Below are 25362 nucleotides of genomic sequence, written 5' to 3' on the forward strand. Positions count from 1 at the left end.
TAATGCCTTTTAGGGAGTTCACTGGGGGATCGAGCAGGCATCCCACACCTGGCCGATCCCAGGCTCTCCGTGCGTTGGTGGTGCTTTACCCGCGGGCCACGAGGAAGATCAAAACCCGACTCCTGCCCCGCGGGCTTTCTGTGCCAAAGTGTGAACGTGTTTCTGTTCTCAGCACGTTTCGCGCTGCAAAACTCGTGAGACACCTACAAGGACGCTTTATGCATTAATTTTGGAGGTTTGCCCGTCTAAACTCTAGACTCAAGCTCCGGGCGCCTCCGCCCTCTCCAGGGGCTCTGGCCGGCCTCCCTTCGGCCGCGGCGGCGGAGGGCGCGCGCCGGCCGCTCCCGTGCTGCCGCCGCCGCCAGCCCGGCTCCGCGGCGGCCCCGCGGAAACAGCGCGCAGCTCGCGATCGGCAGCGTTTGGGGTTTGCTTGTTCCCTCCCTTCAGCAATCCCAAACTCCGTGTCAACGCGCTTATTTCCTCCTGCCTCCCAAACCAGCTTCCTGCCCGCGCTGCCGCCGCCGCTACTGCTGCTGCAGCTTCTCACCTACCCCACCCGCCCCGCCGCGCCGCCGGTTCGCGGGCGGCCCGGGACGGTGGCGGCGGGGGCGGGGGGCGGCCCGCGGGCGGCCCCGATTGGCGCAGCCGGCGCACGTGGGCCCGCCTCGGCGCTGGCAGCGCGGCTGCCGCGGCCGCGGGGCTCGGCACGGCGGGGCTGGGCACGGCGGGGCAGCACAGAACAGAGGAGCGCACGGAGCTTTGCTCCGCGCGGGTCCCCGCGCACCACCCGCGGCACTGCGGCGAGAAGAGGGAGAGGAGCCAAGCGGAGCCTGCAGAAAGGTGGGTGTGAGGGCGGCAGTCGCTTGCTGCGGGTCGCGGTGGCCGTGGGGTGGGCGAGGGCGGCGTGCCCACCGGTTCCTTCGGAGCCGCGCCGCGCCCGCCGCGTTGGCGCTGCCGGCTGCCACGGCGCCCGCGGGAGGAGCTCTCCCAGGAGCGGGGCAGCGAGTTAACGATTAACTCCGCGGTGGCGTCCTCTGCCCCGACCCGGAGCCGGGAGCGCCTGGGCGCCCTAGGGGTGCCGGGCCGAGGCAGCTCTGCACCCTCGGGGCGAGGCGCTGTTCCCGTGCCGCGGGCGGGGGCGGCCGCCGCCGGAGCTGCGGAGCTCGGCCGGGGCGGGCGGTGTGTCCGGCAGCGCAGCCCCTGCCCGCGCCGTCGGAGCGGTGGGAGCGGAGCGGCGGGGTGTCTCGGCCCTGCAGCCCCCCCGGCAGCAGGATTTGCTTGTACGCCGGCCCCACAGTCCGCGTTGCCGGGAGCCGCTGGGCGAGTGGGGAAGAGCAGCACAGAACCGGCCAGCAAACGTTAAGCGGCTCTACGGGTCCCCTTCCAACACGATGTTTCAGGAGTAACCTTGACAGTGCAGTGAAACGGCCACTGCCACCATCCCCGCCTTCTGTTGGAACCAGCTTTGCTAATGGAAAAGTAAAACCTACAATAGCTGTCGTCTTTATCCATTTGTGTTGTGCTGATGCTGAAGTCTGAAGTTCAAGGAAATAGTTACCATTATTTAGAGAAATGTGGGGTTTTTTTCATCATATTGTGCCCCCTGTCAAGCAGAGGAGCTTAAGTTTTAGGAATTTCATCAGTTTGCAAACCTCTCTATCTTTTTCTAAATATAAGCTGTCTTTTAGGAGATCTTCAACTTGAGTGTTTTCCATTAGTGAGTCAGAGCTAGTGTTACTGCTTTTCATTGCTTGAACAGGCTTCACAGACCATGACACCTCTCTTAAGAGTTTTAAGAATTGTTGCTCATGTGATGGGGATCATCTGGGAACTCTGCCTAATGTTACTGAGGCAGACAGGGCCTTATCTTTTTCCATCCTGAAATACTGGAAGATGGCAATAAGGTATCTTGTTTCTCTTTTGATTATGACATCTAATCAATGCTGTAGTTTCCAAGCACCCTTTAACTCTGGTTTTTTTCTGTAATGGTAGTAAGTTCTTTTAATAAGGCCCTAAGAACTCCAAACATGGTAGTTTTGTTTTTTTTTTTAAGTAATAAACACAGAAGAGATACTTATGGTAGTTTGAGTGCAAGTAATCATGATGGTGAACTGGGATTTTTTTTCCCCTCACCTTCTGTGAATATAAATTTACAACTTCTTGCCCCTAGGAAGAATGATCCCCTGTGGGGTTGATGCTAGTCTGCTTGATAAATTTCTTGAAAAATTTGCTTTCAGTGAAAGGTTTTAGCATCTTTCTGCCTGGGGGAATGCAGTTATGGTGTAGTCATGCCACACTAATTTCCCTTCTGTATACTGTTGGTTTTTTTATGAGAATATACCTTAAAAGTTGGATGGCACCTTTAAAGATACACTAAGGGAAAACAATGAAAGTAAAAACTACTGTGACATTTTGAGGTAGATTCCCAAGGTGAAGGAATTTTCAGGGGGGAAAATAGCCTAGGAAGAATTGTACTGTGGAAAGTAGGGGGTGCTTTATACCTGAGTAAGAGTGTTTGCTGTGGAGACTGAGTTTGCTCTTTACTTCTACATGTTGATTGCTCCTCTCCATTTCATTTATCTCCAAGTTTCTGACTGTGTCTCTAGGCATGGTCTGGATTTGAACATCTAGAATCAGGGAAGTGAGATGATAATATAGTAATATGTGCTATAGAAGGCCCAAGGGAGAAGTATTTTATATTTTTTTCTTCCAGATGTATTGATGTTCAGATCATCTCACTCTTGTGTGCATGTGGGGCATATGCTATTTATAGAATCCTCAGTATGAAGATTTTCCTTTTTACCTTTAGGTTGAATATATTTTTCTTTGCTTCAGGCTACTAATACTAGAAGTTCACTTCTCAAGATAGATTCATCAATAGATACTTTTTGTGCTTGTATTGTTGTTACTAGATTAAAGTGTATGTTTTAGAGAATTTAAAAATACCTTTTTTAAAAAATGCTGCTTAGAAAACTATATGGGATGAGACATCTTCTATTTGATTATGAATAAAATTCTGTGAAATGCCAACTGGAAAATAGTAACAGTTAGTCCGTTCTGGGGGGAGGCATGCTGTCTAAATAATAGTACATTTGTTCCTTTGTAATTTAATGTCTGTTTCCAGTGAATAGCTGGTAAGCTAATGTTACCAAGGTTGTAGAAAAGTGTTTTAATCACAGTTTTGGAAGCCTGTATTTGGATAACATAATGGTAAGACAAACATGTCTTCTGTTTTTAATCAGACAGGAATGTTATAGCTAAAATGTGTACAGAGACAAGTCAAGTCCTTCAAGAGAACACTCAGTTTGCCTAGTCTTTGATTGGTGGTCTCTAGCGATGTTGGGGATTTGAAAAATGGATGAACTAAAAAACCTTGGCATTAATTTGTGTAGTAGCCAGATATGCCAGTGTATTCATTAATATACTTTTGCATATGACTGCAGCAGGCAGTGCTAACTGTATAGAAGCATGTTTAAATTTAGGCTTTAGGGTTGTCTACTTCTTGTTGTTTTGAGTCAGGACATTCAAACTAGGGTTCATCTAGTATCTTATCAGTACTGACAAACAGTACCTGATTGTTTCTGGTTGCTTCTTGTGTAGCATTCCTTGGTTATACAGATCTTTAATATGGAACTACTACACCTTTTTTTTTTTTTAATCCCCAACAAATTTCTTAAACTTGGAGAAAAGGAGAGCAAAATAGTAGCAATAATTCAGACCAAAAAATATGTTTACAAGAGAAGGGACTATTGGTTTTCCTGCCCAAATAATGTCAAGGAACATTTAGGCTGTGATGTTTTTGGCTGGTTTTAGGGGAGTGGGAAGAAGGACATTGCCTCTTACTGCTTTTTTATAGCTCCTCTAGGTAATCTGCTAGCACCGAAATGAATGATGGTTTCTCAGGAGGCAAATGGATTTTTGAGGTTATATGTAGCAGAAATAAACTCATAAAATGTATTCACTGGATAACTGAGGACCAAAAAGAGACCAGGCCATTTAACAAAATAATTGTATTCAAACTCTTTCAAAACTGCCATTACCCTCTCTCCATCCGAAAAATCTATTTCTGGTAGTCTGTTTTCTTTTTCCAGTATACATTCGTTGGAGACTCAGTTGGCTTTTGACATATGTTGTTCATTGTGGTGCTCTAGAGCTCATAGTTGAACGTTAAGCTGCCTTTTGTTCTGTCTTAGGCTTAGGCAGACGTCCTCTGCTGAGGTCTTTGACACAGACAATGCTGTGGGGCTTCTTTGTTGTAAGTATAAAAGATAGCAATTCCTTTGCAAATGGGATAGTGTACTTTCCCTTTCATAATTTTTCTTGGCATATAGTGTTGGGAAAAGATTCCTGCCATGCTGAAGGTCTGGGAGCAGTTTGGGCCATAATGTTCCTGAAAGGGTGAGCTGTGTTCTTTACAAGATAGCACTTGTATTGGATTTCTGTTGTTTGGAAGACCTTGGTTTATATATATGTGTGTGTTTAATGTTGTCAGCCTCAGACTTTCACGTGTAGATAGTGGTAATGCAATGTCACTAGCCCAGGGGAAAAAATCTAGACATTTCTGTTCTGTAACATTTTGATTTCCTTAATAAAACAGGAGCATTGGGAGTGTTTAAGATTACTCAGTGATGCAGAATTCTTACCAGTGGCTCTGAACGTGAGTTATTAGAAGTTTTACTGTGATTAACTGATATGAATTAAAGTCCAGCACTGAAAGCTGAACTTCTTTTTTCTTGCCCTTTAAATAAACTTCTGGTGTTTTCACTTCATTATCTCTTCTTAGAGCTTGCGTGTGTTTTTTATATATGTGAAGTTTCTAAGTAGCATAAAACACATAATGTAGTTATAGCCAGATCTGTTAATAATAGGGAAACCCCAAAATTACATATATATGTATGAAACACTTAGAATGGAGAGACTTTGCAAAGCAGGTTTCTGGATAGGTTGAGTTTTTCTTGTCTGTGCATAAACCAGTTCAATTAAACCTGTATCACTAATAAATAATAAACTTGTTTTGGATTAGATTTCAGTATAAGAAGTTCATCTACTACTTCAGTTAAGCTGAACCAAAAAAAACACGGTTAAATTATTAATAAAGTTCTACTGCTGCAGAAACAATTCCTTTTGCTTGAAGCATCACCATAAGGTAAAATTGGAAATGTCACTTTGATAAAATTTGGTGTTTGCCTGCAATTCATCTGCAAAAAAAAAAAATACTTACAGTTTTTTCTTGGTAATTGGGCTGGCCAACAAGTTTGTTATTGGTTCATTTTGGGTTTGGGTCTCCTTTTCAGAAGCAGTTCTGTCCTCTGTGTCTTGGCTTCTGTATCTTGCAATTACTTGCTTACAGAACCAAAACAGTAATTCCCTAAGTTTACATACTGGTTTTTTTCATTATTTTTCAGTTGCAAAATTGAAAAGTAATTCAGTTTTGTTTCTACCTTTCCATTTGCTAGTGTATTTAAGAGGAGGGGAAGAGTAAACAATTGGCCGTATGCAATCCACACTTGGAAACTCCCTCTTGGTAATTAATAGAAGTAGTGGGATGTTCACAAGCTTCCTCTTGAATTGTTTGCCTTTGTAGGCGATTATCTCAGCATATCAGCTTTCTGTATTCACTTAAAGGGACACAGTGCTCTGTTCAACATCGTTAATCATATATAGAAACAAAGAATATGATCAGTTATTGACAGATTAAAATTACACTGTTAGAGTGAGTTCCTGTTAGTTCTTTTATTTTCTTGAGCTTTTATGGCAGTCTTCTGACAGTGTAATAAAGTGTTCAAATGCTCTGATATGCTCAGAGGTCAGTGACTAGTCTGTTAGCACCTTTATGACTTTAATATAAATATGGCAAAGAATTTTGTGGAGTGGGAATTTGTTCAATATAGGTTAACAATCAACTCTACCCTCCAATAGCATACACTTATTATTCTGTAGGATTCCATGTTGGGACCTTAGTCTTTCAGGCAACATACAGTGGAGAAGGGATGGATGCTCAGAGGAGATGTGCTTTGCTCATGCCTGGCAATGCAAAGGGGCTTCTTTCTGACTTCCTTGTGGCCATCAATTCCATCCTGATAGGCATCCACTGCAGGTGGGCTCTGTACCTGTGGCCTTTGACACTTTTTTTCATTGAATGAAAGTTACAAGATGCAAAGAGACAAAAAAGTGTCTGGTATTTTTCCATAGGGAAGGACCAACAAAAGAATTTGTGTTCAGCTGCCCTTAGTCTCTTAAGGACAGATTTAAAGGTAGGTGTTGAAACTCAAAATTCATAAATTAGTTTTGTAATTTTAAAATCTGTACGCTGAAGTGTTTGCCTGAACAAAGCAGTCTGACTTTGAAATACAAAAAAACCAAGAAGAACACAGAATCATAGAACAATTGAGGTTGGATGGGATCTCTGGAAGCCTTTTTTTTCAATTATATCACATCATTTTATTTAGAAAAAAAGCTGAGTTAAGATTAGCTTGTTTTGGACAGTGCTCTTGGGCAGATGGTGTGATTCTTGGGGTTGTCTGTGCAGGACCAGGAGGTTGACTCTGATCCTCGAGGGTCCATTCCCACACAGGGTATTCAATAATTTGTTTTGGGAGATGTAGAAAGGAAATTGCTGCTTGTAAATAGAGGCTCACTAGTTATGAGGGGATATCAAAGAAAGGAGACTTTGTTTTGTAGGGAGACAGCTGAGTGAGGTCAGAGAGGCATTAACAAATAGAACTGAGTTTGCTACTAGAACTGAAGTTTTCCTAACTTATGTTTTTTTGAACCTTTATAAATAGGAACCTTTTCAGAACCATCTTATATTGTGCCCAAGGTGTTTATTTCTGTCTTGATCAGTATGGAAGTTCACTTTCAGTGTGTTCTTTGGGCAACGATTATTCTTGACTAATTTTAGTAAAACTCACAACTTAAGAGAATTGAAATAATGTGTCAGTTGTTCATTTAAATTTTGAAAACATCAATTTTACTGTAGCCTGTACACATTTGCAGCTGTTCAGAAGTGACTATCAGAGAAGCAAAGTGATTCAACGGCATATGAAGTGCTGGATGCTTCTTACATCGCTGCTAATGTAGTATGATCTATATTTGAAAAACGTAAGCAAGAGTGAATGTTTTAAATATTTTTTTCTGGATGACAAACTAGTTTGGCTATGATATCAGAATGAGGTTGCTCTAAGTTAGGGTATTTGGATTGCTTTCAATTTACCAGGACCTGAAATACACGTACAGAAATTCGTGATTTAAGTGTGCGTTTTGAAGTTTCAGACTTTATTTAACTCCAGTGGAAACTAAAGGCTGTAGTTGACTTCACTGAGACTTGAACAGAGCAACTAGACATGCTTTATCCCATGGCGTTGCTTTCTTTTTCTATATCCTATGCATTTAGTTAGGCTTCAAACATTTATTTAATATGTAACTGTGGGACTTAAGTGACATGTTTCTTAGATACTAAGATCATAGTTACAGTACATAATCTATTCTTGAAATACCCAAATCTAAGATTAAGGATTTTTCTTAGGTGATTGGTTGTATCTTGCAAAATTGTTAATTAACCTGCAGTTTAGACACAGATTGCATTTGTGATTCAGTCTGGGTTTAAAATTCTAGTCTTTTATGTCAATCCTTGCATTGACTCTTGTGAGTCAACACTATCTACTTTAGGTACATGATTATCCCGTGACCTGAGATGTCCATGTTTCCTGTCTAGTCAGAGGAAGGAGTTTGAAGCCCTGAAGGCATAAATTGCAGCATTATAGTTTCACAAAATAGTAATGACATTACTTCAGTAGGCAGTATTAAAAAGCATGAACAGAAATAGCTTTTATGTGAGTTGAGAGTAAGGCAATACAATTTTGTGACTGTACCGTGTTAGCTGAAGCAGGCTATGTCTGTTGGGTTACAGCTCATCATGGCACATGACTGTCCTTGCATGCCCCAATTTATCAGGGTGATACTGTGTTGTGGATGGTTCTTGTCCTCAGCCCAGAGGATGTCTCTTGAGAAAGCTTTGTGAAGGTAAGGTTATTGATTATCTCTGAAATTCCTCAGGATGAAGTTAGGACCTGTAACTTAATTTAATGGTGTGATAGAATCTCAAATATGACATTTAACATCTTAAAATAAAGATAAATCCCATGTGTCCAATGATTTAACTCAGAGCACTTATCTGACCAAAGGATAATATACCAGCCCCTAAAGGATTAAGAAACCAATATGTGTATACCTTGATTAAAGAATCTAGTAGATGCGAGCTATGTAAAGGGCACCTTCAGATCCTCAGAAGAATTACATAAAAAACTAGTTTAAAGTTCTATTCAGTTGTTAGACAATGTTTCATTTTAGGGAACAAAAAGTAGGCTATTAAAATATTTTAGACTTTGGTAACTTTTAATTTATTTTTTTTTAATAAAAATTATACATTTTAATCTACTAAAAAAAAACAACTTTAAAGATAACATCTGCCAGCTAAGAAATGTCTTGATTCTATTTACTTTATTCCATGAAAGAAAAACATATATGTGTATATAATTTACATATAATGCGTGTACATACACCCTCCCTCCCCCAGTGGATTTAGTTATATCATATCAACAACACTGCCTTAAACTGGTTTTTTGTTTTTGGATGATTGTTCTCGTGAAAGAGACAGTAATGTTTTGAAGTGAGAGTAGAAGTGCTTGTGGTGGTTCCAGATATCTATGAGTCTAACCCTGTTTCTAGTTACTATAAATCTTTTCGTTCTTATAGAAACGACTGCTTACTTGTGAAAGTGGGCAGGTCTGGGCTGAGACAAGGCTTCTTCCTGTTGTCCTTCCGCACTCCTATTAGGGAGATAGTAAGAACATGTTTACAACTCTGCTTTCTGTTTCTTGCAACTAGTTTATTAGGGAGCTGACTTGGTTTTCTGGATATTTGTGTAAGAAAAACTGGGAATTCTCCAGTAATATCAGTCATTTGTTTATTTCAAATTTGTCCCCTATGGAAGCTTGTGAGGCAGGGTATAGTCAAGATGCTGAAATAGCTTGTGATTAGTTGCTTGTTTCAAACAGTAATAGCTGATACCTTCAAACTATAACTTTAAAATACTGACTGTTTTTTTGTGTGAAAGTAGTCTTGTTACTTATTTAAAAGCTAACTGTACAGTTTCATTTTTTTGTTCTTTGTATTCCATTTAAGTTACAGTGAAAAGTGCAGGAATGGATTGTCTTTGCCAAGTAACCCAGGTACCACTTTGAATGCTATGTTAGGCTTCCTTACAGCCCTCTCTGAGCAGTGATCAGGCTGAGGAATGCAGTTGTGCAACTCTGTAACACAGACCTGGTTGTCCTACAGGTGCTTAGCAGATGCTGAACTCTCCCATACATCCCTGAGCTGGGTGTGGCAAACCCTCAATTGCTGCTGAAGGAAATGACCTAAAGTTAGTTTTATAAGGTCATGTTCTAAGGTAAAACTGTGATAATAATGCATTTCTATTTCCTTTTTTATAGATTATCAGTGTATCAGACTTTTAAGCAATTTGGTGAAAGACTTGTAATCAACTCAGTGTGCATTTGAAGTACCTGTGGTATTAGAATTTGTGAATTTATGCCGTGGAGAATCTTGCCCAGTGTTTAACACAAACTTCTTCCCCTTTCCAGTTTAAAACAAACCTTATACTTAGATTTCTAAAGTAAAACAGGCAGTGATATATGTGAAACTGTTTTTCTATCTCTTTCATTGTGCACCTGTTGTGTCTTCCTCTGGAGTCTGACATAGTTTGTGCATGTGCACTGCACATAATCTGTGCATGTCTCTACACAGAAGTAAATGAAATTTCACAGGTGGAGCAATAAAAGCTACCCTTGTGAAGGTGTACTGTGTGGGTATTTCTTGGGGACCTGGTTTGGTAACCAGTTACATGAGTGCATTTACTCACTTCCTGCTGGTGACAAAGCACTAAATCCTGGGTTATTTTTCTATATGTACTCCCTACTAGGTGGATTTATTTCATGTTCTTACAACATAGGCATGTCTGAGCTTCAAGATGTGCTCAGTTTTGACGTGAGTACTCATATTTATTTTTGCATTTTCATTTAAACATTTGCCCTTTCTCCCTCTCCAAAAGGTTGGTATGAGGTAGGGTTGACAGTTGATGTCTGTTACAACTTTGAAGGGACTTTGTTCTTCTCATAGAGGGGTAAGTACATAATTTTGCTTGCAATAAGAGGAAAATCCTTTTTTTTTCATTCAGTGAGCTACCCTGAGGAGGGGGTAGTAGGGATCAGAAAAGCAGAAACCAAACTGTGATATAATGTATTGTAGTAAGTTATTCTGAATAAACTTTTCTGAAAAGGTGTTTATCTGATTAATGAACCAGTAGCACTGGTTCAGCTGTCCTCCTTGCACAAAGGCTCAGCTGTGTCTAATCTCTGTCTAATATCACTCTTTGTTTTCTGCCTTTATAATTTTGTCTGTTTTTTCAGCATTTCTCATTATTTCTCATCTTCTTGACCTTTTTATGTCTTTAATCATGAGACTTCTCTCTTTCAAAGCTCATTTAACAGTTCCCTTGGACTTCTTAAGGGACTTCATATGTGTGTATTTCCCTGTTGTGCATCACCTTAAACGTTAACTTTGGCATCTTTGGACAAAAAACTTTGACTAGAGTTTGACTTCCTTCATTGATAGGTGAGTTCTCACCTTTCCTCATGTTCTTATTTCCTTATCTAAATAATCATACTTTTCTAGTTTGTCTTAGAAACAAGATAACTTTTGGGGAGAGTAAGATGTGACCCAGGTGACTGGAAAAGAGGAAACATTGCACCCACCTTCAAAAAGGGTGGAAAGGAGAACCCTGAGAACTACTGATCTGTCAGTCTCACCTCTGTGCCTGGGAGGGTCATGGAACAGATCCTCCTGGAAGCTCTGCTGAGGCACATGGAAAACAGGAAGGTGATGTGGAACATCCAGCATGGCTTCACCAAGGGCAAGTCCTGCCTAACCAACTTAGTGACCTTCTGTGATGGGGTGACTTAATCAGTGGACAAGGGAAGGGTTACAGATGTCATTAATGGACTTCTCTAAAGCCTTTGACACAATCCCCCACAACATCCTTCCCTCTAAATTGGAGAGAGATGAATTTGATGAGTTGGACTGTTGGATGGATAAGGAGTTGGTTGGATGGTCGCATTCAGAGAGCAGTGGCCAACTGCCCAGAGTCACAATGAACATCAGTGACAAGTGGTGTCCCTCAGGGGTCTGTATTTGGACCAATGTTATTCATATCTTCATTTAAGACAGAGGGATTGAGTACACTCTCAGCAAATTTGCAGATGCCTCCAAGCTGAGTGGTGTGGTTGACACACCTGAAGGATGGGATACCATCCAAAGGGACCTGGACAAGACTGAGGTAGGTCCATGGGAATCTCATGAGGTTTAATAAGACCAAGTGACAGGTGCTCTTCTGGGGTGAGGGCAGCCCCCAGTATCAATACAGGCTGGGGCATGAGCAGATTGAGAACAGCCCTGCCGAGAAGGACTTGGGGATGCAGGTGGATGAGAGGCTGACCATGAAGTGGCAATGTGACCTTGCAACCCAGGAAGCCCATCATGTTCTGGGCTGCATCACGAGAACCATGTCCAGCAGGTTGAAGGAGGGGATTCTGCCCCTATGCTGTGCTCTGCTGAGACCCCACCGGGAGTACTACATCCAGCTCTGGAGTCCTCAGGACAGGAAGGACATTGACCTGCTGGAGTGAGTCCAGATGAGGGCTGCCAAGATGATTAGAGGGATGGAGCACCTCTCCTATGAGGAAAGGCTGAGAGAATTGGGATTGTTCATCCTGGAAAAGAGAAGGTTTGAGGTAACCTAATTGCAGTCTTCCAGTACCTGAAGGGAGCCTACAAGAAAAATGGAGAGTGACAGGACAAGGGGGAATGGCTTTAAACCGAAAGAGTAGTTTCAGATAAGATATTCGGAAGAAATTCTTTACTTTTAAGTGGTGGGGCTCTGGTCGTTTAGAGAAGTTGTGAATGCCTCATCCTTTGAAGTGTTCAAGGCTGGGCTGGATGAGGATCTGAGCCTGGTCTAGTGAAAGGTGTCCCTGTCCACAGCAGAGAAGGTGGAACTGGATGATCTTTAAGGTCCCTTCCAGCCCAAGCCATTCCATGATTCTATGATTTACTTTGTAGCTTCCGTTTCTCTCTACTTTCCTTTTTCTTCCCTTTCACAATGTTTCTTTATCATTCTTATGAGAGTTGAATACTTTAAATGAAACAATGAAGTTATTGATGATTAGGGATAAAGGTAAGTGTTCTGTAAATGCCACTAATATGTACTGGATCTTTCCAGATGTGTTATTACAGTCTGTGCAACACACATTGAGTAAATAATAGCTGTTATGAATAAATGCTTTTAAATTAGCAGGGCTGGATAACTTGTGTCAGAAAATCTTACAATGAAAAGCTGGAAGAAGTGTATATAGAATAAGGAAGGACACTGGAATTATATTAGACAGAGAATTAAATGGTTGCTTCTTATGCTGTAGTGAAACAAAAGGAGCTAATGCTCTGCCAGTTCTAAAGGGTCACTAAAAATAAGAAAAAGACAAATTTGAGGTGGTGGATGGTTGTTTGCCTCAAGAGTACAGTGCTGGCAAGTCTAATATATATACTTTAATACTGTATTTAATAAAGTGTAAAATTTGGGCAATGTACATTCAAAGGCACTAGAAATACATCCATTATTTATCTTTTAATCTTTCATTGGAAGGAGCAATTGTGGGATTATCTGTATAACAATCCTTGATTGATTCCAGATGGAAATCTTAAGATTATGTTTGGGGTTCCTATGAAATTGTTCTTTTCTACAGTAATAAAATAGTCTCTCTTAAGTATATAAATGATGCTAGAATTGTTAAACTGAGTGAGCAACTAAAAATAATGAGCTGCAAAGATTTCAAAGTATGCATCTGATTATTAGGGCTATACTTACAGATATCCTTATCTGGAAAAACATCTATTGCTTTCTTTACTTGCTGTGCAGATGACCATACAAAAGATTCCTCTTTGAAGAATAAGATGTCACTAGGCATAGTAGCTAAAAGCACAGAACATACTTAACTCTTTCTTTCTCAATCTCAGAATCCTTCTCTGTCATGAGGATTTAGAAGCAGCTCTTAAAATGATGTAGCTTTTGACAAATTAGTATCCTTGTAAAAATTAGATGAAAGCCTTTTAAGAAGTTGTAAGAACAATATTTGTATCATGTGGGATATTAACTTTAAAATTGTAGTTGACTCCTCTTTTTTTCTTCTTTGAAAACTTTGTAACATATAGACAGGAATAATAAAGATTTTTAAGTACTGCAATCCTGATAGTATCCCACTTCTTAAAAAGCATTCAGTGCTATTGGAATCTTGATGAAAAATATCTGAACTTCTGGAAGACAAGATTCAGCTACCTTAGCAATGAATAGCCAGAAGAAAGCATATATGGATACCCATTTAGGGTAAGACCATATTAAGGATGTTGTTTAGTGGTTCTCCTTTTTTGAAACTTCCCTGCCTATCTGTATGTGTTGTGTTTCATCAGTGGCCTACTGTATCTGTCATGCTGAATATCATCTTTTAGTTTATATTTTGGCTCAGTGTCACTCCTCAAATACCTACTGTACACATTGCACATAAACTTGCTATTAAGAAAAAGCCCAAACATTTTAATGTTTCTCATATCTGCCAAGGCTTGAATTCAGACCTTTGAGTTTCAGGGGTTTTTTTTGCTATGGCTTGAGAATCAGTTATGAAATTGCAGGTCCTGCTTTTACCCGAGGTGTGGACAAAGATGGATGGATTCTGTAAGCCATTTATCTGTTTAAAGGCTAAAACTTGCTGAATTCAAATGTCAGAAAGTTAGTGTTATAAGGGTAACATAATAGCTAGTACTTACCAGAGCTGGGAAGAAAAAAGTGAACGTGTGCAAAATCGAATGAACTGCCTTATTTTCTCTGCAGAGTATGGGAAATTTTGTGTTTGATTGAATTTCTTTGCTTTTGTCTTTTATTTATGCTGTGTTTAATGTATTTTATTAGTGATAATATCTATGATAAAATGCATGGCTGAATCCTCCTTACATAATGGGAGAGTTATGGGAAGAGCTGTTAAATATAAGTAATTGTCTGTGAGGCTTTAACTACCTGTCCTGAAGATTTCTCTCAGGGATTTCTCCAGTTGTTGAACATAATGAACACAGAACCTCATTAACTTTAAAGATACTTGTGTGCATCACAAAACTCTGAGTCTCTGTTGAATGTATGACACTTATGGGTTTTCTTCCTCTTGGTGGAGGACATTTCTGCTTTCTTGTAAGTCTGTCCTCTCACTGTTGCACACTTGTTTTCATACAAATTAGTAGGACTTCCCTTCCTTTTCTTCTCTTCTTTCCTCCTTCTCAGTTTTCCTTCTCCTTGTCCTGGTGTCATGTGCTTGGATTGACTTTCTTTTATCTCCTGTTCCCTCCTTTCACCAAATTTTACATGGTCATGAGTGGTTAAAAAGACTATAGTTGCAGCAGGATGCTCACTCAGGTTAGAGCATGATTAGTGTGAAAGATTAATATTAAAAGATGATTTCAAAGAAAGAAAAGTGTGAAGCTACCAGCAAAAAATTGTAAAACCTTGATGCTTAACAAGATGTAGAATGCCCTGTGTATTGCAGTTAAGAGTATTGATCACAGAATAATATTAGTAACAGTGATCTGAATAAGATTTTAACAATTTTAGAACAAGATTCTAATTGATGCAAATTTGTTTAAAAATACTTTCCTTCTGACTTCAGTGTACATTGTCACATTTCTCTAGCCTTCCCACTGTATTGTAACAGGGCTTACACCCTGAAGTTAAACCATTTTTCTTTCCTTTCAGAAATGAATAAAGAGGGAATTGTGTTTCTGGTGAAGATAGCTCTAGAGCTGTGTGCCAGGAAATAGTAGATCTGAATTGTTCTTATTGCAGTTGTGAAAAGGCATCAGAGCAGTAAATAGTTCTACTGTATAGCAGGAAAGACAAATAAAGGACAGTAAACATTTGAGTTTAATCTTGAATTTAATTTACAGAGTTTATTTAACAAGGCTACCTGCTTTTGTTATAGAAGAACAGGAACTTCAGGCGATAATAAGGTGAGTAGCAATTTGAGTTTCTATTTATGCCTTCCTCAGGTGTTTGTTCATCGAGCTTACTGGGTGTCAAACGCCTTAAAGCAGTTATGTATATTTGCAAAAGCTAGAAGGAATACTTCATACATTTGAATACTCAGCTTACATTTGTACGTATTTTAGGAAAGCTGATAGATCTCAGAGTAAACTTACTGGGCAGCAAATGTGCTGGTACAGTGAAAACACATCTCCTCAGTGTGAATACAACTGTACAAGCTGGCTTCTTGACTACTGGGAAATAAGATCCTGAGAAGAGTGAGCTCTCCTAACAGAAGGCAGAGAAAACCTGGTGATGTTTGAAGGACCTAGTTCTTTGTCTCTGTGTGTGAAACATAATTAGCATCGTCTGTGCAACGCAAGGCAGGAGCAACCTTCTTGTGACAGCTTCAGAGGCCATGCTGACTAGGTTTGAAAATAAAATCCTGTTTACAGGATTTTATCCTGATAAATTAAATAAAATTTGAATTGTTTAAGACATTCCTCAAAAGTATATCAAAGTGGTAAGCACAGGGCAGGAGTTACGGCTCAGCTGAGTTGGAGTAGCGGAATTGAACAGAATGCAGTACTGTGCTGAAAAAAAAAAGTATTTTCATTTTGTGCCTGGATTATCATAATAATTTTAAAGAATGTTGGTGCTGATTTAGCATGGAGGCGAACTTTTTTTCTTGAACTGCATAATGAAAGGAAACATTGCAGTAAGAGACAGACCGTTCCTGGCAGACACAGGAATTATTACTGTATTGCTAAAGTTGATTGGATGATTTGTTTTTTTTCCTTTCTGAGGTGGATGTGGTGGTTCCTCTTGTAGAAGACTTCTGAGATCTTTTGTTAATGTGTGCAACAGTGAGAGTGCCAGGAAATGGTTCTCTAAAACTGGTTCTCTTAAGGCAATCAAATGCTTCATTGAAAGCAGTTTCTTTTAATCTACAAGTCAGTAGGCATCAATCCCATTTAGTGGTTTGAGTTTTAGAAGTAGAGTATTAATGTCACACTGAAGCTTGCATAATGCCAGTGATAGCTGCCTAATGCACACTATTTCTATGGGCAGCCCTAAATTTTAGACTTCACTGGTAGTGCAGATACTATACATCATTCGCTAGAAACAGAAATGGATCCTCTTTTCTACTTTTCTACTTTTTTGAGTGACTGAAGAAAGGCCATTTGCCTGCCATTTTCCACCAGTGGCCGCAGCACTGTTCCTAGCTATTTCCAATTTATCAAAACAAATTTATGAAGGCAATCAAAGAAAGGCCATTTTGAAACAGAGCAGGAAGAGAAGGCAGTCTTCCCCTATGGATACTTGTCATTACACCCAAGTGTGAACAGCTTGGAAATCTGATCTCTGCTTATGGGTTTTCTTTTTCCCTCCCCCCCCCCTTTTTTTTTTCTTGTTGGTTTAATAGCTGGAGACAAACCATGTTAACTCCTCTGTCATCATATGTGGAAATGCTGCCTAAGAAAAAAAATGGGAAGAGGGAAACTTATGTGGGACAGCAGAAAGACATTATTTATGAATGTGAGCTTCCAAATCCAGTGTTTTATTTCAGTATGCTTCCATTTTGCATCTGTTTATGTACCTGGAACAGAATTACCACTCATTACTTTAAGGTTGACCATTCAATTTTTTTTGTTTTTAATTGTATTTTGGAGCACTTTATGTTATTAAACCACTTGTTAGCCCAAAATGCTACTGTTAGTCAGTGAAATTCATCATATCTTTTGCTTCTTTGATTTAAAGGAAGAAGTGTGTTCTCTGCTCAGAGATGGCCTCTTTGTTTTATGTAATTGTGCTGGAAGGTGGCAACTGGCACCTTGCTTTTTCATACAATTTAAGGATGCCTTTTAATGAATTTCCTTTGCTGTTCTTCAGGGTAACTAATTCACACATTCAGTAATTCACAAGAAACTGAAAGGAAGTTACATGGAACATTACATAGCTGTTTGTCTTCTGGCAGTGCTTAGCAAGCGTGTTTCATCATCCCAGAAATTCCATTCAGTCTAAGCCTAATTTTGGAAAAGAGGGAAAACTGGTTGTTTCTGTCTGGAACTTGCTCGATACAAGACAAGCAACTAACTCTGTACCTAAAGGCATGTAATTTGTGTTTGAAAAAATTAATAACCATAAGGAGAAATTCAGTATGAGTTGGAATCTTAGGTTTTTCATTTGATTTCAACTGTCACTGAAGACTGACTACTTTCATTTGTTGCTTCACCTGATCTCTCTATGAATATGCTCTAACCATGTCTCTGGTTTCCTTCTCCTTTGGGAATGCTTGATGGCTCTCATTGTGGATTTTACTTGAGTGAAAATGACAACTTGAGTATAAATGACAGTTTTCAAATCCACTTTTAAATAGACACAAATTTTGTCCAATTTCTCATAAATTGCATTAATCCCCTTGCATTGTTTTTATGTGTCTATGCAATGTCTTCAGCAGCTGCAAAGGAGTCTGTCTTAAAACACTTGTCAGCATCACCATTTATCATTTGTCCATTGTACTACCTATGGTTTGCTGCTACAGTGCTAATCTCTCCTAGTGTGGATGTGTGTGACTTATGAGTCTGTTGCATACTTTTATCCTGCATGTAAGCCCTGGAGTTACCTCATGCTTCTGCGTCACAAGCACGGGCATGAACCTGGTGTGTAATATGGAATGCTCAAGTAAGGGAGGAATGCTTGGTGGAGCAACATTATTCAGCATGGCGCAAACAGGACATGTCCGTCTGTCAAACGTGAGCTGTATATTCTGAAACCAGTACAAATAAATAGTCTTCTTGTGGATGGACAGATATCTAGTGGTTTAATCTGTCAAATACTAGATGACAGGATTATCAACTGCTAAATAGAAAGCTCTTACTTTTTTGTTTTAAATTTGGATTTAGAAGATTTAGATCTATATTTCTTCTAATGCTGTTCAAACTAATACATCAACACATGGACAATAGTCTCTGGTTTTGGAATGTCAGATTACTAATTTCATTACTAGTTTTTAATGCATTTATGCACTTTGGCAGTGTCTAAGCAGTTACTTCTATTATGCATGACCTATTATATTTGAATAATCAGGAATTTTTATTGACACAGGTATGATGTGTTGGGCTGTCTAATTATCATACTGTTGATGAAGTAGTTATCTTGTTATCTTAGAGTGGAAGAACTGGCAAGGCTTGACAGGTCCTTGGTTCCAATCAAATTTGGATTTCTGGCCAGTGTCACTGAAACAATTTTTTAATGTGCTCTTATTAGACTAGAATTGCTTGTATCATTTTTCTTTTCCATTAAATCTCAGCTCAGAACTTGTCAACAGGACTAAGTATGTTCTTGCAATGCTGGTGAGTGTTTCGAAGAATGTCATTAGTCACTTTGTCTCTGTGCATTGAGGCTTGCCTACAGGAGGTGTGGTGACTAAGGGATATGGTGTAGCCTTTCTAGGTCAAAGTCAAATCAGGCTGCTGCTGTCATTCTGCAGAAGTTTTGCAGCCCTTCCTCTGAAGATCTGCAGTTCTGAAGTCCTCGCTGCCCTTGCTAACCACAAATAAGCACAGACTTTGATTCAGTGGTATAGCTTTTCAGATGCATGCTGTCTTCTTTCCCACTGCTGAGCTGGGCAGTCTCTTGCATAATTACCTTTTATTTGAAGAAGAAAAATAGCTCCAGCTGGCTACTGCTGCTAAATGGGAGATATTACTGTGTGCAAGCAATGATTAGGTGTTCCTGACTCTTTCCTTCCTTGTGCTTCTCTGCTCTCACTGCTTTGCTGGTCCTCTGCTGGTAGCTTCCACGGTAGTCTCTTATGCTCTGGAGTCCATTACTTAAAACCTTCTGAAAGCAAGTAAAAATCAGGGCTTTTTTGCTTGATTCTTTTGTTTTTCCCTTTCCCTGTCCTAATGACACTTGGAATAACTGTAATGCTGGGTGTATCCCTGAGATGGAGTTGACCTATAGCTGAACTTTCCAACCCAATATTGTATTTAGCCATATATCTGCTTATCAATCAAGATGCTATATAATCCTGAGTAATGCCTTAAGAGTACACATCTGTGTTTGTTAGCACAGCATATTATTAATAATTAGTAAGGTCTCTATGTGTTATAAATCTTTCTTTTCAGTCAAGGCCATGAAAGCAGTAGGTCTCACATGGTCGCAGCTGGTTCATATTTGAGATATAAATGTAGCCATAGTTCTGTATTTAGAGACTAGTCAAAGCCATGGGGCATTTGATAGTATGGGGCCCTGGCCAGGCTTCAGGGAAAAACCAAGGAGGGAAGAAAGCCAGATTGTTTTTCCACACCAGTTGAGTGATGTAAGCTGGTTTGTTTAACACTGTATAAGCTGGACCCTCTCACAGCAAAGATGGAGGCCTCCCCAGTGAGGCGGACGTGGGTAGGATTTCCCAGGTACCAGGAAGAGGTCCTCCAGACCTTCACTGTGATCACTTCCCAGCTGAAGTGCGATCTGGATGATGGTAAGGTATTATGCGGTAGCTGGTGATGTATATCTCTCTAAATCACTGTAAGACTTTCTTTGTAGTAATGATTAGATGCATTGCTAAGTGTATCCTTTTCATAAGCCATGTTTCTTTTGCACTTTGTTACTGTTTTGCACTATAGTAAACTTACACACTTATTGAAGTTGGGTGTCAGTTCCTTACATTCACCCTTGTTCCCAAGGCAAAACAGATTGGCAAAACACTGTGTTGATAGTAAAAGGCTTGAAGTAAGCACAGGCTTTCGATCCTGCTTGCTGTTTAGTGCATTTACTCAAGCTGTTGCTGGTGTTCCTTGTGCAAACAGCTGCTGGTGGTTTTGAACTGATCTTTTGTTTCACCTGCCAGGTGCCCTGTGAACACGTGGTTGGGGCACTGGGAGTGGTGGGGGCTCCCTGGTTCTGAGTGTTGGGTTGCCCCAGCCTGGAGCACTGCACACCTCCCTTCCCTGGGGGTGAGGTCAAGCCCAGGCCAGGACATCAGCCCACCAGCAGATGGGGGACTGGATCAGGCCCATTGAGGGGAACTGTGATCAGATAGCGGTGTAGGAATGGGCTGAGGCCAGGCTGGGATGTGGGCCCATGGGCAGGCCCAGCTTGGTGAGGCCCATGGCCAGGCAGGGCTGCGGGGAGCTGGAGATGTGCCCTGCTGCGGCATCATGTGCTGACATGGGGTCCTGGGTGGGGGAGCCCTGGGGGAACTACACAGGGCCAGTAGGGCCTGTCAGGGTCCTGACAAAACCTATACAAGATATTAGCTATAAAATTAAAATGCCTAATAAAACAGTTTAAATTACCGAATAGAACAGTTTAAAATGCCTATGCTAGGTGGTTGTGCAGAAGACTGGACTGAGGATATTTTCTAGCACAGAAAGATCATGAACATATTGACAATCTTTTTTGGCACTATAAAATGTAGCTTTCAAAAAATGTGACTAGCTATTTCTTCGACGTGCTTATAGTAAACTTCATATAAGAATGAAATGCTGTACAATTTTAATATTTCTACTTGTGTACCCTTGCTGATACTTTCAACATACAGTTTTCTTTTTTTTGGTCAGATTGTGTGCTATGGAAATAAGAGTTTGTCATCGCTTGTTTGCAGGTGTCTTCTTGCTGAATTGTAACCTACATTTAAAACTTGTCTGAGAAAAGCAGATTACTTCCACCAGTCCCTTCTCCATCTATGTCTTTTCTTTCTCCTTTATGCTAAATAGGAATTGGTATATGAAGAACTTTATTCATCTAATTCATGTGCCAAAGATCATATGGCTTACAGCAACAACAGAAAGTCTGAGACATTTTCCACACTGATTTTATTTAGTGGCATAATAAGACCTGTTTTTTGCTGTTGACTGTACATAAAGGAAAGAAGTTAGTAGTGCTATATATTAATCTCATTATGAGTGCTATGTAAAGCAAAGGGTTTGGTGAAAATATTTTCTCTCATATACCACAACCACTTGTTCCTTTTGGGAGAAATTTGCTTGCTGATTTGTTATTTCAGGTAGACAGAAATTGAGGTAATCCTAATATTGTTTCTCCTAGCTCTGAAACTAGATTGATCTCAAACTTATTGGGAAGAATGCAGTGGGAATGTGACAGAATCACTTTTCTGAACTCAGCAGTTACCAGCTGATGGATGTATTGGTGTATTGAACTTGGATTGATGTGATCTCTAGCTGTTACATTCTATACTTTTGGTTTTTTGTCAGCTGACAATGCCCCTAATAGGCCTGAATTTTACCCAGTACTATGTTGATGACTTTGATGCAAAAGTAGAAGATCAAGGATGGCAGGGAGGTAGTGATTATAGCTTTTTAATTATTTTTATATAAAAATAAGCATACAGTTTACTAAGGAATTAGTTACATGCATCATACAGTGGTGCTAAAGTCTTATATAACCAGCTCAAGTTACATCTGTTTCTCAGAGTTATTAGCCTTAGTTTGGGCTACATCTGTAGCTCAGATGAATAAAGGCATACATTTGTTGGTCAGTTGCTGTAGGATTTTTGCAGATTATTAACATTTCAGCTGCATGTCTCTTCTTGCATTTGGTGTGAAAGCTGTGAGAAGGGTCTTTCTTCTGCAGGATTGAACAATATCTAGGTCATTGAATAAAGACCAGAGATCCCCTTAAATGAAAGTGAAATGTAATATATTCAGGCTTAAATAAAATAATTCAAAGTGAGGAGTTTCTGACAGTGAATTTGGAACTGGTTTCCAGTTCCATGGATTTCACTAGGGTGTGAGTACTTAGCTTCCATTAATGGTTTGAAGTGCCAGGTTTTCTTCACTGGAATACAAATTAGATACACCTTAGAGTAGTGTTACAGAAGCAAACCGGATGGGAAGGAGGAAGTATTATGTTAGAAAACAATGAGCCAAGTGCAAAGGAGGATGCTGTGATTACAGAGGGTGGAGGAGGAGAACATAAGTGTGCATCATAAGTACATTTGTCTCTTTTGAACTGGTTGATACTGGGATTCTGGTCATTTTGGGGGTAGACAAAAATAAATCTTTTATTTACAGAGGAAAGAGCCAAACCATGTAATGGTTACTCCTCTTAAGTTAGCATAACTTCACTGATGTTATTTAGAGTGTGTAATGAGACTTTTTTAAAAAATTAGTTGACTAACAAAACTGTCTAAATGAAAACAATCTACTGTTTCAAGGTTTGATGTCAAAACTGAATAATGCTTAAAGTTATTTCTTTCAATTTCTTTATCTGTTAATAAACAGTATCTGGGCCTCAGTTTAATTTTATGTCGCAAGAAACAAATAATAGTTTTTGTAGCATAAGAACTATGGAAGTAAACTTTAAAGCCAGAAACCCGAACATTTAGAAGTTACACACTTTTACACTTCATAACCAGGAAATTAAATCTTCATTGGCAAGATAGAGTTGTTCCTAAACAAGTTATTCAAGTGTCACCAACATCCACTGCCATTTCAGTTTTAAGAAAATAGTATTTAGAAAAAAGTGCTGCAGGAGCATGACTGTCATGCTTTATCTTGTGCATACAAAGTGAAGCCTGAATATTTTTTTTGAAGAGCGAGACATACTGAAGGAATTAATTCATAAACAAAACATCTGTCTCCCAAGCAATTTTTTTGCTGGAATTGGAATGAGTCATGGGTTTGGGAACTCTGCTGGTCTCAGCGCAATGAGATCACCATAAGACTTAAGGGTTTTCGCTGTGCTTTACAAAAAAGAAAAAAATATATTGTGACGCTGGTAAAACTTACCTTCTTTCTACACGCTTGCACATGGAAACCTACTTTTGAGCCTTTACGATACTAGAAACTCTCTCCCAGGGGAGGAGATTTTTATTCCCCATTAAACAGATTGTAGGGACTTGGACAAAACTTTCTGTACTACTAAAAGTTGAGAGTCTGAATGCGATTAGAGGGAATAAAGAATATGCTTGAAAAGCAGTATTATGGCACTAGAAGATGAAAAATTGTTGAAAATGAAACTGTTCTCTTATGCACTTGCTTTTCCTGAGGTCTTATCTGTGATGTATTAGTTCGTTTATCTAGCTGAGTTATGATTTATTTACAAGAAGAAATCAGAGTGACTAAGTGTTTCAGTTCATTCTTTCTAACTTTTGTAGGTGTTGTAGGTTTCTTAATACTGTCTAGCAAGGATATTGTATTCGTATTCTCTGGATTTGGTACTGTAGTTGTGACGGTGAGAACAATAACTAATTTTGTTGGCAGAAGTATATGCAGTTGTTAGCATAATCACCTTGCACTTGAGCTTTCCTTTCTGACACTTTATAAAATTCTCTATATTCGATTTATATGGAAACTGATCCAGTCTCAGTCCCTTAAAAGAATCTAATTTGTTTTGTACCTCAGCTGTCATATCCCATGTGCTTCCTGAGATGCTTTGTTACCATGCTGGTCAGTGACCCTGTCTCCATGTCTCTTCCCACTTTGAGATTCTCTATCTGACAATCTCATTGAGCAGTGGTGTCCTGTACTCCGACTATTAATCATAGGCCCTCCCGTGGTCTTATTTCCTCTTTGGGGTGTGATTTTCTATGTGATTTTTTATTTTTAAAGTTTCTTTTATTTACATTAGTATGTCTTAGAGACAGCTTCACAGAAATTGAGGAAGGAGGCTCATCCTAAGACTTTTGAAGCATGAACAAATTGCTTTTGTCCTTAGGCACAAGAGTGTGTCACCATTAGGACACAAGAGTGTGTCACTGAACTGCTTTCCACATCTTTCTGTGTCATCCCCTTGTCTAGCCAGCCCCTGGCATAGTTGTAGTCCAGTTTGGTACAACCCAGTCCTGGATTTCACCACACCCTGACCTCACTCCATAGTATGACCTTTGTGGAGCAGTGCTTCTGAGTGAAGGCTTGGCCTTCACTGGCACACATGTTTCTGCAGTAAAAGGAATAAGCAATTCAGCTCCTGAAGGAATAGCTTTGTCTTGTTTAGACACTACCCATTTAAAAAAAAAAAAGTAAAAAAGTCTTAGGCTCTGAGGATCAGGGTTTGGCATTTTCTAAGTTCAGTCCATTGTTGGGAGAGGCAACAGCTTTTCTGTTGGATATCTGAAACCTAGTCAGGGATGGTTTCACCTTCTTTTACAACCCCAATTCATATCCATTGCCAGAGAAGAATGAAGTGTCTGGGTTTGAATCTTTTGCAGGTGGTGTATTTTGCTCACATCCTTAGGAGGAGCCTCTTTCCTGGCTCCAAGCATCTATGATTGCACTCAGGTGGGTGAGATGTACCTTTTCACATAGTCTCAGCCTAGGGGTCAAGTTGAAGAAGAACTAAAAATGAGTTTAATATTCTTGTACCTGGATGCAAAGCAAGGAAGTGAGGACATGTATTCTTTTATATACCCAGAAGAGGCATTTTGGACTAGAATCTATGTTAAGTCAATAGCCTTGAAACAATGAGTTTACTTTTTCACTTTGAAGTCACTGAGTAAGGATAACTCTCAGTGAAGTTCTCCACTTTGCAGCCCCTTTGCCTAGAAATGGCAAATTATTATTTATGAAACAAAATAGTGTAATAACTGTGCAGAGACACTGAACTGTTACCAACATTAGCTGTTTCACTTCTTGTTCACAGAAAAAACTCTAAGAATGAGTGCCAGTTACAGGAATTGCAACATTGTATCGGTGTGTAACAGAGGTAGAGTTGGTTCAGTGTTTTGTAGAAAGTATTCTCACTTTAAAGTGCAATTCAGAAGCATCAGACCAAAGCATATTATGCTTATCCTGTACATATCCTTGACCATATCTGCAAGGTTGCAGCAAGTAATTTTTATCTCTGCAGGGTAAGTTTTAAAGATCCAGCCTTCTTAACTGGTATCTTGCACTTGGAGATATTGTACTCAGCTTTCAGCAGATCTCTGTCTCTCTTCCCTGGAAGCTGGAATTACTCTCAAGGTTCTTGACTGTACCCATACTGTTTTGACAAATGTACATTGGTTTCACCTTTATCTTCCTTGTAACTGTGCTTATGGTTGCTATCTAGATAGCTAGTCTTTTAAGGCAGATGCAGTGAGCTTTTTCTTTATTATGCACTTAATGTTTACAGAGTGCTGTTTTTAATGTGGATCAACCAGGCACAGAAATAAGCCTTAAGTCATTTTCTCAAAGTACTTTTTTTGTCTTGCTAAGTCTTTATATACCTAAACATGCAAG

The 25362-nt window shown here is 39.8% G+C and overlaps 1 protein-coding gene across 3 annotated transcripts in view; it reads left to right on the forward strand.

Annotated features, from left to right (window-relative positions):
- Nucleotides 1-338: 338 nt before the first annotated feature.
- The window catches only part of STXBP6 (syntaxin binding protein 6), a 102222-nt gene continuing 77198 nt past the window's right edge, over nucleotides 339-25362 (forward strand). Inside the window, exons 1-2 of one of the 3 annotated variants that reach the window (XM_051791346.1) lie at nucleotides 725-840; nucleotides 15097-15159. The gene's annotated coding sequence lies outside the window, so the exon portion shown is untranslated. Of the gene's footprint in view, nucleotides 841-15096; nucleotides 15160-25362 lie in introns of all 3 variants that reach the window. The other 2 variants (XM_051791348.1, XM_051791347.1) reach the window with 2 other exon arrangements.

Source organism: Manacus candei, unplaced genomic scaffold (assembly GCF_025592945.1).
Source record: "Manacus candei isolate 608988 ecotype Guabito, Panama unplaced genomic scaffold, ASM2559294v1 h1tg000033l, whole genome shotgun sequence".
Classification (NCBI taxonomy): domain Eukaryota; kingdom Metazoa; phylum Chordata; class Aves; order Passeriformes; family Pipridae; genus Manacus; species Manacus candei.